The following is a 15,452-nucleotide window of genomic DNA, read 5'->3' as shown; positions in this document are numbered from 1 at the left end:
TAATAATAATAATAAACTATATGGCGCAGAAAGATGGTGCAGCAATACCAGAATGGTGTTACCCAGCATAAAATAGCAAAGACTTTTTAGTTATCATCATCAACCGTGCATAACATCATCAAAAGATTCAGAGAATCTGGAACAATTGCTGTGCGTAAGGGTCAAGGCCGTAAAACTCTACAGGATGCTCGTGATCTCCGGGCCCTTAAACGTCACTGCACCTCAAACAGGAATGCCACTGTCAAGGAAATAACAGAATGGGCTCAGGAATACTTCCAGAAAGCATTGTCAGTGAACACAATCCACCGTGCCATCCGCCGCTGCCAGCTGAAACTCTACAGTGCAAAGAGGAAGCCATTTCTAAGCAAGCTCCACAAGCTCAGACGTTTGCACTGGGCCAGGGGTCTTTTAAAATGGAGTGTGGCAAAATGGAAGACTGCACTGTGGTCAGATGAGTCACGATTTGAAGTTCTTTATGAAACACTGGGGCGCCATGTCATCCAGACCAGAGAGGACAAGGATAACCTAAGTTGTTATCAACGCACCGTTCAGACGCCTGCATCACTGATGGTATGGGGTTGCATGAGTGCTTGTGGCATGGGCAGCTTGCATGTCTGGAAAGGCACCATTAATGCAGAGAACTATGTTCAGGTTCTAGAACAACATATGCTCCCATGTAGACGTCATCTCTTTCAGGGAAGACCCTGCATTTTTCAACAAGATAATGCCAGACCACATTCTGCAGCAATCACAACATCATGGCTACGTAGGAGAAGGATCCGGGTACTGAAATGGCCAGCCTGCAGTCCAGATCTTTCACTGATAGAAACCATTTGGCGCATCATAAAGGGGAAGGTGCGACAAAGAAGGCCCAAGACGATTGAACAGTTAGAGGCCTGTATTAGACATGAATGGGAGAGCATTCCTATTTCTAAACTTCAGAAACTGGTCTCCTCTGTCCCCAGAGGTCTGTTGAGTGTTGTAAGAAGAAGGGGGGATGCCACACAGTGGTAAAAAATGGCCTTGTCCCAACTTTTTGGGGATTTGTTGACGCCATGAAATTTTGAAACAACATATTTTTCCCTAAAAATAATACGTTCTCTCAGTTTAAACTTTTGATCTGTGATTTGTGTTCTATTCTGAATAAAATTTTAGATGTTGGCACCTCGGGGCAGCACAGTGGCACAGCAGGTAGTGTCGCAGTCACACAGCTCCAGGGACCTGGAGGTTGTGGGTTCGATTCCCGCTCCGGGTGACTGTCTGTGAGGAGTATGGTGTGTTCTCCCTGTGTCTGCGTAGGTTACCTCCTGGTGCTCCGGTTTCCTCCCACAGTCCAAAAACACATTGGTAGGTGGATTGGCGACTCAAAAAAGTATCCATAGGTGTGTGTGAGTGAATGTGTGTGTCTGTGTTGCCCTGTGAAGGATTTGCGCCCCCTGCAGGGTGTATTCCCGCCATGCGACCAATGTTTCCAGGTAGGCTCTGGACCCATCGCGACCCTGAACTGGATAAGTGGTTACAGAGAATGAATGAATGAATGTTGGCACCTCCACATCATTGCATTCAGTTTTTATTCACAACTTGTTTAGTGTCCCAACTTTTTTGGAATCCGGTTTGTACCTGTGTGTAGAGATTTACATACTTATCAATATTTCAAATATAAAAAGAGATAAAATATATTTTGCATAAGAGTCCTGTGTATTTAATCTGATATTTATTTTATATGGAAATTGTTGAACATACTCCATATTGCCTCTGTCCAGTGAAAAATGCGTATCTTTCAAAATAGTAATAGTAATTGTTGAGTCTTTCCTTAAACCTGTAATCCATGAATAAACGATTATATACATATACCCACAAATAACTTTGTTGTTGGTTTTTTTTCTCATCTTAGATGAAGAGAGTTTTTTTTAATCTCAACATATATTTTAAGGGAAAGAAATCTGCCTTTTATTTTGCAAGTTAAACTCCCGATCCTCAGTACAATTGTTTGGACAGTTCAAACTGTGGTAACCTTTCCTTTCTAATTACCATAAAACTTCTGTTGCATTATTTGAATGAGTGATACTCCGGTGTCATTATCAGATGTGGAGTTCCTCCTGCTCTGTTGGAAACTGTATAAATTACACTCCTTGGTGCATCTGTCTTCACTCTTCTTTTTTGGACATCTGTCTCACTGCTCACCTTACTGTCTGCTGTTCATCTGGTCAGGTAAAGATGATAAATTATGATTTTATTAAAGTGGAATTTGAATGTACAGAGTAATACAGTCATTTTTACTGCTTTTTTTCAGGATTTTTTTATTCATGTTTCTACTCCTTTTAATTTATCTCAGTGATTCATCCTCGTGTTCATAGCAATTTTCTTTGGGTTTTAGTCTGTCAGCACTCTCAGCGGTTTCCTCTGTGATTCTGAGTGAGCTCTTCAACAGGACCACAGTGAAATAAAAAGAAATGTAAGTTTAAGGCTTGATTCTTCTGCTTTCATATCATGTGGCCTAAAATTTAACACTACAACTCCAGTAAACCCATCCAAGAGCTGAACCAACACAAAAGAATGAAATTCAATCCAATCAAAAAGGAACCAGGAATTAAATGTAAATAACTACATTTGATTCAATCCCTCACATTTGAGTAGAACCGAATATATTACAATTTGAAAACGCAAAGAAATGCACACAGCGCACATGGGACTGCGCTGCTTTAATTTCAGCATGGCCAGAAATTACTGGTGACTCTTTCTAATGGCTAATGAGTATCACTAAAAGATGTAAATGTAAAGACTGTTAAGAACCCGAACCCCACATTTAGCGGGGTAAAAAGCACAACTTATATTCTCAGCTTTATAATTCTTGAATGTCTGAATGCGTCTGTGAGCTCCGTATGCCGTTAAAAAGCGCAGGTCCTACCGTTTCTAAAAATAGCGCTCTCATTGCAGTGCTGTGAAGCCTCTGGGAGTAATTCAGTGTGAAAAATCACCTAAAAAACAAGGCGCTCCTTCAAAATGTTCATATTTTGTCATAATTGTTATTATTATAAGCAGCTGAGAAAACTGCCAAAGTATCAAAACAATTTTAATTTGTTGGGATATTGTCCATATTTGCCCCGAACTAAATTCCTGAAAGTCTGGGCCTGCTGTGACTATCAGAGCTTTATCAGTCATACATCCCAGCGTTTAGAATATCAAGAAAAATAAGTCCGTCTGATGCTACAAATTTATTTTGTCACAGTAATATGTCATGTAATAAATTAGTTTTTCAACTAACGGACACCTCACACTAGCAATCTGTGCAAAATATCTGAGGTGGGAATATGATTTCAAGGCTGTACATTGAGAAATATGCAAAAAAAAAAAAAAAACACAGGCGTTTGGTAAAATTTTGGTCAAAACATGACCAGATGTCAGCATGTAAACCTCAAGTGATTACATATTTGAGTAGCCAAGTGTCTTTAGAAAATAAAACAACATACTGAATATGGCTATGTCACATAATTACTGTTTAAATGCAACTGAAAGAGGCACTGAAAAAAACCGGAATAGCAAAATAGCTATATAGATATAGTCCATAGGGTTTACACTGATGTCCAGTTGCACCCACAGTTTTACAATCTCCATAAAGAGGCTGGCTGCAATGACCAATGTCAAGTGTTATAGGTGTCCCAGCATTAGGGCGTGGAGCACTGGAACTGTGTTCTCTGGTGTGACAGAGCTCAAGAAAATACCTCAAAGATTAGCTGGAGTGATGTTGGTCAGTCATAACTATTCAAAAACTGTAACTGCCCTCAGTTATTACTATGTAATAGAGTGTGGACTTAACTTTATAGCACTGTTAGAAATCATCTCACCAACTTGCAGAAGAACTGAAGACTTCCACAAAGGCAGCAAATAACCAATTAATATCCTTCATTTCAGAAGAACTGTTAGATAAGGCGGCATCTACACACATCTGGCCATATTTCTTCTTGTGATTAGTGTTAGAAGAAGATAGAAGTGCTGGATCCAGGCAGAGCTCTCAGGTCTGTCTCGTGGTTTACACAGTTTAAGTCTTGACGTGAAATGATGCTGGTGCTTTTTTTTTCTAGGATGAAGACTGTTGTTCTCCTTACGCTGCTGTACTTTTACCACTCTAATGTATATGCCGAGCCCTGTAAAGCTACTTCAGATCAAAATCAACATGAAAATTTCAAAAATCGTCATATAGCTCCACCTGGAAATATGAACAGTGTTGAAGACTGGATAAGACACCTACAACCTCAAGGTCTTTGTGGAAGAACAGAAATCCAAACTTTCATCCATGGCACAGAAGAAGAAATTAACAAAATCTGCAGCAAAGATGGGGGATATTTTTGGAAAGAGAATCTGTGTGTCAGCAAAAAAAAATTTAAAGTGACTATTATCACTGATAAAACTAAAGACCAAAATTGTAATAATATTTCACTGGTTTCGCTTAATGATCAGCCCGTAGGTGTGGCCTGTAACCTTGTTAATAACAATAAATGTGTGCCCGTGCACTATGAAAAGCCACAAAACACACATACTAACAATCCCTGTGTTAATATATAGCCTTAGTGAGATCCCATGAGGAATCTCTTTAATTCTTCTCTCCTCTCACATGTAATTGTGTATTTCCCATGTAAAAAAAAAAAACAAAAACAAAAAAAAAACTTGCTTCTTTCTGTTCACAATAAAAACTTACATTTGTGAGCATAAAATGATGTGCTCTGTTTTCTTGATTTTATTTATGTCTACAGGTGCTTGTCATTAAATTATAATATCATGAAAAAGTTGATTTATTTCAGTAATTCCCTTCAAACAGTTAAACTTGATATATTTCAAGTGTTTATTTCTTTAAATTTAATGATTATAACTGACAACTAATGAAAATCCCAAATTTAATATCTCAGAAAATATGAATATTACTTAAGACCAATACAAAAAATTGATTTTTAGAAATGTTGGCAACTGAAAAGTATGAACATGTACAGCACTCTATACTTAGGGCTCCTTTTGCCTGAATTACTGCAGCAATGCGGTGTGGCATGGAGTCGATCGGTCTGTGGCACTGCTCAGGTGTTACGAAAGCCCAGGTTGCTCTAATAGTGGCCTTCAGCTCTTCTGCATTGTTGGGTCTGGCGTACTGCATCTTCCTCTTCACAATACCTATAGATTTTCTATGGGGTTAAGGTCAGGCGAGTTTGCTGGCCAATTAAGGACAGGGATACCATGGTCCTTAAATCAGGTACTGATAACTTTGGCACTGTGTGCAGGTGCCAAGTCCTATTGGAAAATGAAATCTACATCTCCATAAAGTTGGTCAGCAGCAGGAAGCATGAAGTGCTCTAAAATTTCCTGGTAGACAGCTGCGTTGACCTTGGACCTCAGAAAACACAGTGGACCAACACCAGCAGATGACACCCCAAACCATCACTGACTGTGATAACTTTACACTGGACCTCAAGCAATGTTGATTCTGTGTCTCGCCTCTCCTCCTCCAGACTCTGGGACCTTAATTTCCAAAGGAAATGCAAAATTTACTTTCATCAGAGAACATAACTTTGGACCACTCAGCTGCAGTCCAGTCCTTTTTGGAATTGAGGCGCTTCTGACGCTGTCTCTTGTACAAGAGTGGCTTGACACAAAGAATGCGACAGCTGAAACTCATGTCTTGCAAATGTCTGTGTGTGGTGGTCCTGCTGCAGTCCAGTCTTTGTGGATCTCCCCCACATTTTTAAATGGGTTTTGTTTCACAATCCTCTCCAGGGTGTGGGTATCCCTTTTGTTTGTACACTTTTCTACCACATCTTTTCCTTCCCTTCTCCTCTCTATTAATGTGCTTGGACACAGAGCTCTGTGAACAGCCACCCTCTTTAGCAATGACCTTTTGTGTCTTGCCCTGCTTGTGTAAGGTGTCAGTGGTCGTCTTTTGTACAACTGTCAAGTCAGCAGTCTTCCCCATGATTGTGAAGCCAACAGAACTAGACTGAGACACCATTTAAAGGCCTTTGCAGGTGTTTTGAGTTAATTAACTGATTAGAGTGTGGCACCTTTTCACAATATTCAGATTTTCTGAGATATTGAATTTGGGGTTTTCATTAGTTGTCAGTTATAATAATCAAATAAAAGAAAAACATTTGAAATATTTGTCTTGATAACATTGTGTGTAATGAATGAGTATAATATACAAGTTTCACTTTCTGAATGGAATTACTGAAATAAATCAACTTTTTAATGATATTCTAATTTTATGACCAAAAGTGTCTAAAGCCTCTTCTAATGTTCTCAGTCAGCTGGTTCTGTTTATATTCTTAAATCTTTTAATTTTCATTGTATCTTTGTTAAGTAAACGTTAGTTTTTTAATTGTATCTTATCCTGTAGGCTGCTACTGTTTGTTTCTTGATGAGAGAGCTGCTGGAAACTGAATTTCCCTGAAGGAGCCTTCCCAAGGGATTAATAAAGTTCTATCTAATCTAATTTTAAGAGCGGCATTGTAGCTAAATGCTGAGGCAGGTCTATAAATGACTCGCTCGACTCATATCTCTTTAGCAGATCTGATAAATACGCTGGTTCTACACCATGAAGTTGATTTTCAAGTTGATTAATTTGACCCTCATTACCATTATTATATAAAACATGTGGATTTACAGGTCATTTTGGATAAATAAACTGTGAATGTTTATTTCATTGGTTAATGATTCAACATTGGTGTAACTTTCCTTTAATTATATGTATTCATGTATAAGTATTCATATATAAAGGACAGGAAACGTGACACAGTTAAACAGTTTTATCAAATAATACAATAGTTTCCTTTAGTGGTGTATAGCACTGAACATCTTTGACGTGCTGCCCTCTAGAGGTCGATAGAAGGAAGCGCACGTTCTCAAAGCCTTCATTGTTATCTGATCAGAAATTTCACGGCAGATTTTCGAAGAAAAAGCGAGTCCTCCGTTTTATTACTAAATTATCCCTGAAAATGTCGCAGTCTTATACCCGGTTTAATTGATTTATTTTGTTGAGTTTCTACATGACAATATCAATCATTTTAACATCATAACTGTGTGCTGGGGTCGGCTCCAGGCTACGTGAGTAGTGGGGGCACCACACCCCGGACACCCCAAGTACATATCTCTGCAGGCCGGAGGCCCACAAGTGGGCGGAAACCAGCAAGTGGGAGGGGCGTACGCAGCAAGTGGGAGGGGCGTACGCAGCAAGTGGGTAGAAACCAGCAAGTGGGGGATTTAGATGTTTTGGGGGAAGGCGAATGTAGGAAATGCAGCCTTTGTGATTTGAAAAAAGAGCATAGTTTATCTCTAACAGAACTAGGTACCCACTACTAGTTATAGTTTAAAACATTACGTTTCAGTGAAAAAGAAATACGCAGCACTTCTGATTATGGTGTGAACTGCAAACTTATGAAATCCATTAGGTCTCATGTCTACAATCATTATTTTGATTTGATTACAGAATTATAGGACTGTATTATTTGTTTTGTACTCAGCACAGTATTGGATTATAATCAGTATAAATGTGTAACCCCTTAAGTAACACTTATAGACCACTTAAATATATTTAGCAGCTCCTTTCCATTTTTTAAATATAAAATATTTAAAGCAGCTGCTTTCCATTAATGGGCATGGGAGAAATGGTGCTAATAATTTGCAAATAATCAGTCATAGTGGATGTATATGACAATAGAGTCAGTGCCTGTAGCTACAAGTTAGGTGAACTTAATAAGATGGAAATTCACTGTAATGTAGTTATGATTTAATGAATTCCAAGATAGTGGTGCAACCTTTCAGGAAATTTGGCTCAATTAAGAATATAAACAGACATTCAGAGAAGTTCACTGTACTTCATTTAGTTCCTTTGCGTGATTTTAAATGATTCTTTATAGAAGCATGTCCTTGTTGTAGAGTATTATGTATTACTCTGTGTTCAGATGATCACATATGCTTTGATTTGGCATCAGAACCAAGTCCTGGAACATCCTACTCATTAGTTGAATCAAGTTTGTTTGAACAGGTAGAATAGGATCAGAATTAGATAACACTGGCTTAGACTGTCAGAAAGCCTCCCTTTATTATTACCTGGATTGTGTATGTGAATTTGTAGGACTATCATTCATTCATTCATTGTCTGAAACTGCTTATCTAATTTAACTCCTCACAGACCGTCACATGGAGTGTGGCTTAAACCCACAACCTGGAGCTGTGTGACTGAAACACTACCTGCCTCACTACCGTAGCCAAAGGGCTATAAATTTATTTTAATATAGTTCATTTATTCAGTTTAATTCATTTCAGAAATACACCATATGTACAAATATTTGAGGACAAATTTGTATTGAATATATTCTACATTAAGTTGCAACCGATCCCTGTAGAGAAACACTGACAATAGAATTGGATTCTCTGGAGTAGAGAAACATGAACCTAATGCCAGGCGAGGAATATATAGCACCCCAGCACTGAGCTGTGCTGATTAACCCATATTTACTCTCATGTCTTTTGTCAGGAGGTGAGTAGTAAGCTATATGTAAGCAAACATTATCATTCTCAGTACATGTGGTCTCAGGTAAATGGTTATTCTCTTTTTATTGCAAGAATTTCACATATTAAGCCAACCACAATCAAGTCTGTAAGTCACAATGCTGATGTACTCCATATAATGTACTTAATGTTTACAAGGTACAATATTAATACTGAAAACAAAACAGTTATTACATGGTCACCAGGCATAGAGCTGTACTACAAAATACACAATAATCTAACACTATCCCAAAGAACTCACTGACATTCTCTTAAACTTCCAAACAATGCTCAAACAGAGCAATCTCAGCTGTATTAGTTATGGAAAATTGTTAGAAGAAAGAAAATAACTAGGATACTTATTTTGTGCAGGGCATTTTACGCAAAGCAGGACATCACAGTTAACCAAACAGCCTAGGTTTCTAAAAGTATAAGACTATACACACTGTCTGAACTGTGGTGTATAAGGTGCCCTGCAGTCTAATATCTGTGCCTTAAGGATAGAGGTGAGGGCCCTACAGTCCAGTTTACTTGCCTTAAGAAAATTCTGGGGTGAGGGGCATGGCGTAACCACAGACATGGCATTGACCCTGAGACCCTGCTCATCAACACAAGATTTTAGAAACAGCTCCATAACAGCCCTGTTTTTAAAAACAAATAAAAAAGGTTCTTTAGCCTCTGGGTCGTCTCCAGAGCCTTTACAACAACTACATATCTCGAAGCCAGCAACGTGCTTGAGTCGTGCTTAAAAATGTTCTTCCGCGCTCACTTGGAGTTGTACCGCCCACTTGGAGCTGCCTCCGGCCCGCAGAGATACCCTTCTCGGACACCCAAGGCTAACACTGTGCACAACCACGGTATTCAATACATCAACTACGCCACCCCTATATTATGGGACAGGGGACCCCTTGCTAGGCCACTCAACCGAATGAGTGTGAGGGCCAGACAATAACACACATGTATCAAAAAGAATGCCAAGTCTCAATACAAATTTTATTTCAGTTAATTTAAAAAATGCACTAAGGAAAAAAAAAAAAATAAAAAAAAAAAACAAAAAACAAAAAAAAAAAAAACACTTAATACTGTAGATACTCTTAAAAAGCTGTATGGGGTTTAAGCTGATATATATATATATATATATATATGACACCAACATGATAACATATCACAGGCCAACAGAATATGTGGCCAAGGAAGTGCCCAACCCACAGAACCCTTTGATTTGCACACTAGTCATGCAGTCAATAACACTACCACGCAAAACCAATATCAAACCACGGTCATCAAAAGCAAGATGACAGCACCAAAGAGAGCACGACCAGAGCACCTAGGGTGACCCATTCCTTGACCACAAAACAAAAAGAAAACTAAAAACAACAAGCACCTTCCTGGGTGCAACTACATAAAAACGGCCTATGATATGCTATCACAAAACATTATAGCTAGCAGCATTAAGGCCTAAACCCCAAAACAGTATTAATAAAACCTTTTAATTTGTAAAATGGTAAGCAGTGGCTCAGCTAATACAATGCTCACGTATGTTAAAAAAATAATAATAATAAAAATAAATAAAACACAATACACAGGGGAGAGAAAATCAGTGGCCCGCAGCACTTCTGGCTGTAGTCACACTCTATAAAAGAAATCACAAAATATAATTCAGTACTAATACACACAATCACAAACATAGCCAACAGTGTCAGTACGTCACCTTAAGCATATGGCCCACACCCATACATACAGTGCTTGTGACCATATCTTTATACACAATATCACCATTTCAATTTTTTATTGCCATACACTAATCATAATAATAATAAACCATATCAATAAATCCACACATGTAAACCCATATGCCATCACCACGGTACCCCAATATTAAATGACATACCTGAATAAAAAGACACTGCTGTTGTCAATATGATTGATATACCAACAATCTATAGACACAAAAATATATCAGTAGGTGACAGTCAAGCAACACAAAGGCGCTCCGACCTGCATGATACATAGACACTGATAAAACAGACGAACAACAACGGTAGGGAGCACAATAAACCTAAGTGACATACAAGCGGCATTAGCCCAGCACCAGTTAGCCGCTGCTAATGTCACTGCACACCAACCTACACCAAAGTAGTCACATTCACCCACAGCTTAAGAAACTCTCACCGGATAGGCCCCATTTCCCAACAGCTGCATTCAGCGCGAGCAATAATAGCCAGCGACCTACCGTTGATTCTGCTACCTTCGCTTCTCTGTTTCTCAAGTGATTGGCTCCAGCCACCAGCACACGTACACAGACCAGGTTCCCCTAGTAGCTGCCGCAACGCACCAGACAACTCCCGCCGTCCCGTCGTTTAAACAAAGTGGAAGTGAAGTAACCTAGGTATGCTCCCTTTTATCTTTCCCTGGGGATCACACGCTCCCTACCTGGGTTCCACCCACTCTACAGTGGGTGTGTCCCTATAAGACCTCTACTGGTCTTTAAAAGCTGCAAGAGTCCATGTTATCTTATACAGAATTATTAGGCATTTAGCCATACCACAACTGTTTAGTGCATAACACCTAATGTTACAGGTATTTATTCATATATAATTAAACTGGACTGTGAACTTAAATTGTACTGTGGACTTAAGGAACAGTATGTAATATTTTACCTTAAAATTACAGCTTCAAAATTGCTGTGATGCTTCACTGACCTCTCAGGGAGACCAGAGCCTCTGTCGTCGCTACCCAGACAGTGAGCATATATTGGTCCACTGGTATAAAAAGGCTGTCACACCACTGACTGTAGACCACTGCTGGTCCATCATCGGACCACTCAGATTACTGTCCTGTACAGGATATAACTTATTTATAATCTCCTCAAACAGACTTTATTTTCACAGAGACAACTCTGAGAGATATAATAATGAGTATAAACCTGATATAAAATGATTATGCTAAATATGTTGACACTGTGCTGCATTAAAAGTATTTACTAATCTTATTTATAAACAATAACAAAAGACTCTGTACCCACCACGACCATTAACAGGATAAGCGGTTACAGATAATGAATGAATAAATGAATGAATGAACAAAAGACCCAATGAAGGAAAAAATTGGACTGTGAATGGAAAAGTGCTAAAATGTGGCATTTTGTCTAAAAGTTTGTTTAATCACCAGCGGTCTGCCCAGAAAACACTGTGCAAAACACTATCTAGTGGAACTCCGACTTACCCCTCAGTGACCGCGGTCACGCCATCTGCACTTCGCGAAAACGCAGTCACGCCATCTACACTAGGATTTCTTGTGCGCTTCTACATCACAGTTTACGGTAGAACGTGTGCGAGCGGGAGGGGGGACTCGCAGAAAAGCGCAGATATTGAAAATTCATAAGAAATTAATTTAAAACATAATTCAATACAGTTAATATTAAAAACAGGCCTGATTGGCTAAAAGAACGGGTTGTTACCAGAAAATCTCACTGTTGTATTGAAAAACATGTCCTCAGGTACACAGGGTATAATATTTATGTGCATTTACTGTAAGAATTAGAAGTAATAGGCTTGAAAAAAACTTCAAAAAACCCTATGGATATTAAATTCCATAAAATGGTTAAATCAAACTGTTACCAGACCACTCCACTGCATTCTTGAAGAGCATGTTCTCAGGTACTCATGGTATAATTTTCATACATTTTTACTGTAGGAATATGAAGTAATATTATTTGATGATGTTTAATTTACATATATGGACAATTTTGAGTTCTATTAAAGGGTTAAATCAAACTGTTACCAAACCATTCCACTGCAGTCTTGAAGAGCATGTTCTCAGGTACCCAGAGAATAATTTTTATACATTTTTACTGTAGGAATTTGGAGAAATATCATTTCAAACTTATAAATATGCTGTTTAATTTACAAATATTGCAAAATTGTGAGAGCTATTAAAGGGTTAAATCAAATTGTTACCAAACAACTTCACTGAAGCCTTGAAGAACATGTTCCAAGGTACCCAGAGAATAATTGTCGTACATTTTTACTGTAGGAATTTGGAGTAATAATATTTCAAATCTCATTAAAATGATGTTTAATTTACATATATGGCAAAATTGTGAGTCCTATTAAAGAGTTAAATCAAATTGTTACCAAACCATTCCACTGCAGCCTTAAAGAATATGTTCTCAGGTACTCAGAGAATAAGTTTTATACATTTTTACTGTAGGAATTTGGAGTAAGAGCATTTCAAATTTCAGTAAAAATGGTTAAATTTGCAAATATTGCAAAATTCTGAGAGCTATTAATGGGTTAAATCAAACTGTTACCAAACCACTCCACTGTAGCCTTAAAGAATATGTTCTCGGGTACTCAGAGAATAATTTTTATACATTTTTACTGTAGGAATTTGGAGTAATATCATTTCAAACTTATAAATATGCTGTTTAATTTACAAATATTGCAAAATTGTGAGAGCTATTAAAGGGTTAAATCAAATTGTTACCAAATCACTTCACTGAAGCCTTGAAGAACATGTCCCAAGGTACCCAGAGAATAATTGTCGTACATTTTTACTGTAGGAATTTGGAGTAATAGCATTACAAACTTCATAAGAATTTTGTTTAATTTGCATATAAGGCAAAATTGTGAGTCCTATTAAAGGGTTAAATCAAACTGTTACCAAACCACTCCACTGCAGCCTTGAAGAACATGTTCTAGAGTACCCAGACTATAATGTTCATACATTTTTACTGTAAGAATGTGGAGTAATAGCATTACAAACTTCATTAGAATAACAACACAATTCTATAAATTGCAGAATTCTGAAGGCCATAAAATGGTTAAATCAAACTGTTACCAGACCACTCCACTGCAGCCTTGAACAACATTTTCTAGAGTACCCAGGGTACAAATTTCATACATTTTTACTGTAGGAATTTGGAGTAATATTATTTCAAATCTCATAAAAAATGATGTTGAATTTACATATATGGCAAATTTTGAGTGCTACTAAAGGGTTAAATCAAACTGTTACCAGACCACTCCACTGCAGTCTTGAAGAGCATGTTCTCAGGTACCCAGAGAATAATTTTCATACATTTTTACTGTAGGAATTTGGAGTAATAGCATTACAAACTTCATAAGAATAACAACACAATTCCACAAATTGCAGAATGCTGAAGGCCATAAAATGGTTAAATCAAACTGTTACCAGACCACTCCACTGCAGTCTTGAAGAGCATGTTCTCAGGTACCCAGAGAATAATTTTCATACATTTTTACTGTAGGAATGTGGAGTAATAGCATTACAAACTTCATAAGAATAACAACCCAATTCTATAAATTGCAGAATTCTGAAGGCCATAAAATGGTTAAATCAAACTGTTACCAGACCACTCCACTGCAGTCTTGAAGAGCATGTTCTCAGGTACTCAGAGAATAATTTTTATACATTTTTACTGTAGGAATTTGGAGTAATATCATTTCAAACTTATAAATATGCTGTTTAATTTACAAATATTGCAAAATTGTGAGAGCTATTAAAGGGTTAAATCAAACTGTTACCAAATCACTTCACTGAAGCCTTGAAGAACATGTCCCAAGGTACCCAGAGAATAATTGTCGTGCATTTTTACTGTAGGAATTTGGAGTAATAGCATTTCAAATCTCATAAAAATGATGTTTAATTTACATATATGGCAAAATTGTGAGTCTTATTAAATGGTTAAATCAAACTGTTACCAAACCACTCCATGACAGCCTTGAAGAACATGTTCTAGAGTACCCAGGGTACAATCGTCATAGATTTTTACTGTAAGAATTTGGAGTAATAGCCTTGCAAATTCAGTAAAACTTTTTAATTTGCACATATTGCAATATTGTGAATGCTATTAAAGGGTTAAATCAAACTGTTACCAGACTACTCCACTGCAGCCTTGAAGAACATGTTCTAGAGTACCCAGATTATACTTTTCATACATATTTACAGTAGGAATTGAGTAATATTATTTTAATTCTCATAAAAAAAATGATGTTTGATTTACATACATAGCATTTTTGAGTGCTATTAAAGCGTTAAATCATACTGTTACCAGACTATTCCAATGCAGCCTTGAAGAACATGTTCTAGAGTACCCAGAGAATAATTTTTACTGTAGGAATTTGGAGTAATAGCATTGCAAAATTCACTAAAATATTATGTTTAATTTGCACATATTGCAAAATTGAGTGCTAATAATGGGTTAAATCAAAATGTTACCAGATAATTTACAAGAAACTGTCCACTGTAGTCTTGAAGTACATATTTTCAGTTTCCCTGGGTATAATTCTCATAACTTTTTACTCTAGGAATTTGGAGGAATAGTATGGTAAAATTCAGAAAAAATTATAATTTAATTTTATGAATCTCGTAATGTTTAAGACCGTAAAAAGTTTATAGTACTAGGTACTAATTACCAGGGTTATGTACTGCATTTACAAAGAACATGGTCTCAGGTAAGTATGTTTTTTTGTTTTTTTGTGTGTTTAAATGTTTAAAAATGTTAAATTCAACAATAAGACAATAACTTTCAAACTTTAAAAGCTCTTTTCAAGACTACAGACATGATCTCTAGCATTTTTTGAATTTAACATTTTTAAACATTTTTAAAATTCTATTATAACTGTCATTTTCAGGAAATATGAATTACTAGCAGGAGATAATCATTAACTGCTTTTACCCACAATACCAAAACTAAACGATAATGAAATCGTATGCACATTGTACCTAAGAAAAAAGGTTTTAAAGACTGCACTTGGCTCCCTGGTAACACTGCAATTGTATCTAACCATAATTTTTAGGGAAATTTTAAATATTACTATTCCGAACACACAAAAAAACAAAAAAACATACTTACCTGAGACCATGTTCTTTGTAAATGCAGTACATAACCCTGGTAA

At 37.1% G+C, this 15,452-nt stretch overlaps 1 protein-coding gene and 1 long non-coding RNA gene across 2 annotated transcripts in view; one reads left to right on the top strand and one right to left on the bottom strand.

Moving 5' to 3' along the window:
- The window catches only part of LOC136673323 (ribosome-releasing factor 2, mitochondrial-like), a 31,295-nt gene extending 20,470 nt beyond the window's left edge, over positions 1 to 10,825 (bottom strand). Inside the window, exon 1 of the mRNA XM_066648729.1 lies at positions 10,763 to 10,825. The gene's annotated coding sequence lies outside the window, so the exon portion shown is untranslated. The remainder of the gene's footprint in view (positions 1 to 10,762) is intronic.
- LOC136673980 (uncharacterized) lies at positions 2,133 to 4,675 on the top strand. The gene is made up of 3 exons (XR_010795986.1): positions 2,133 to 2,211; positions 2,378 to 2,455; positions 4,083 to 4,675. It is a non-coding gene; the product is annotated as an uncharacterized lncRNA (long non-coding RNA).
- Positions 10,826 to 15,452: the final 4,627 nt, after the last annotated feature.

Source organism: Hoplias malabaricus, chromosome 2 (assembly GCF_029633855.1).
Source record: "Hoplias malabaricus isolate fHopMal1 chromosome 2, fHopMal1.hap1, whole genome shotgun sequence".
NCBI lineage: Eukaryota > Metazoa > Chordata > Actinopteri > Characiformes > Erythrinidae > Hoplias > Hoplias malabaricus.
Note: the sequence above shows the minus strand (reverse complement) of the source record. Positions and strands in the feature narration are given on the sequence as shown.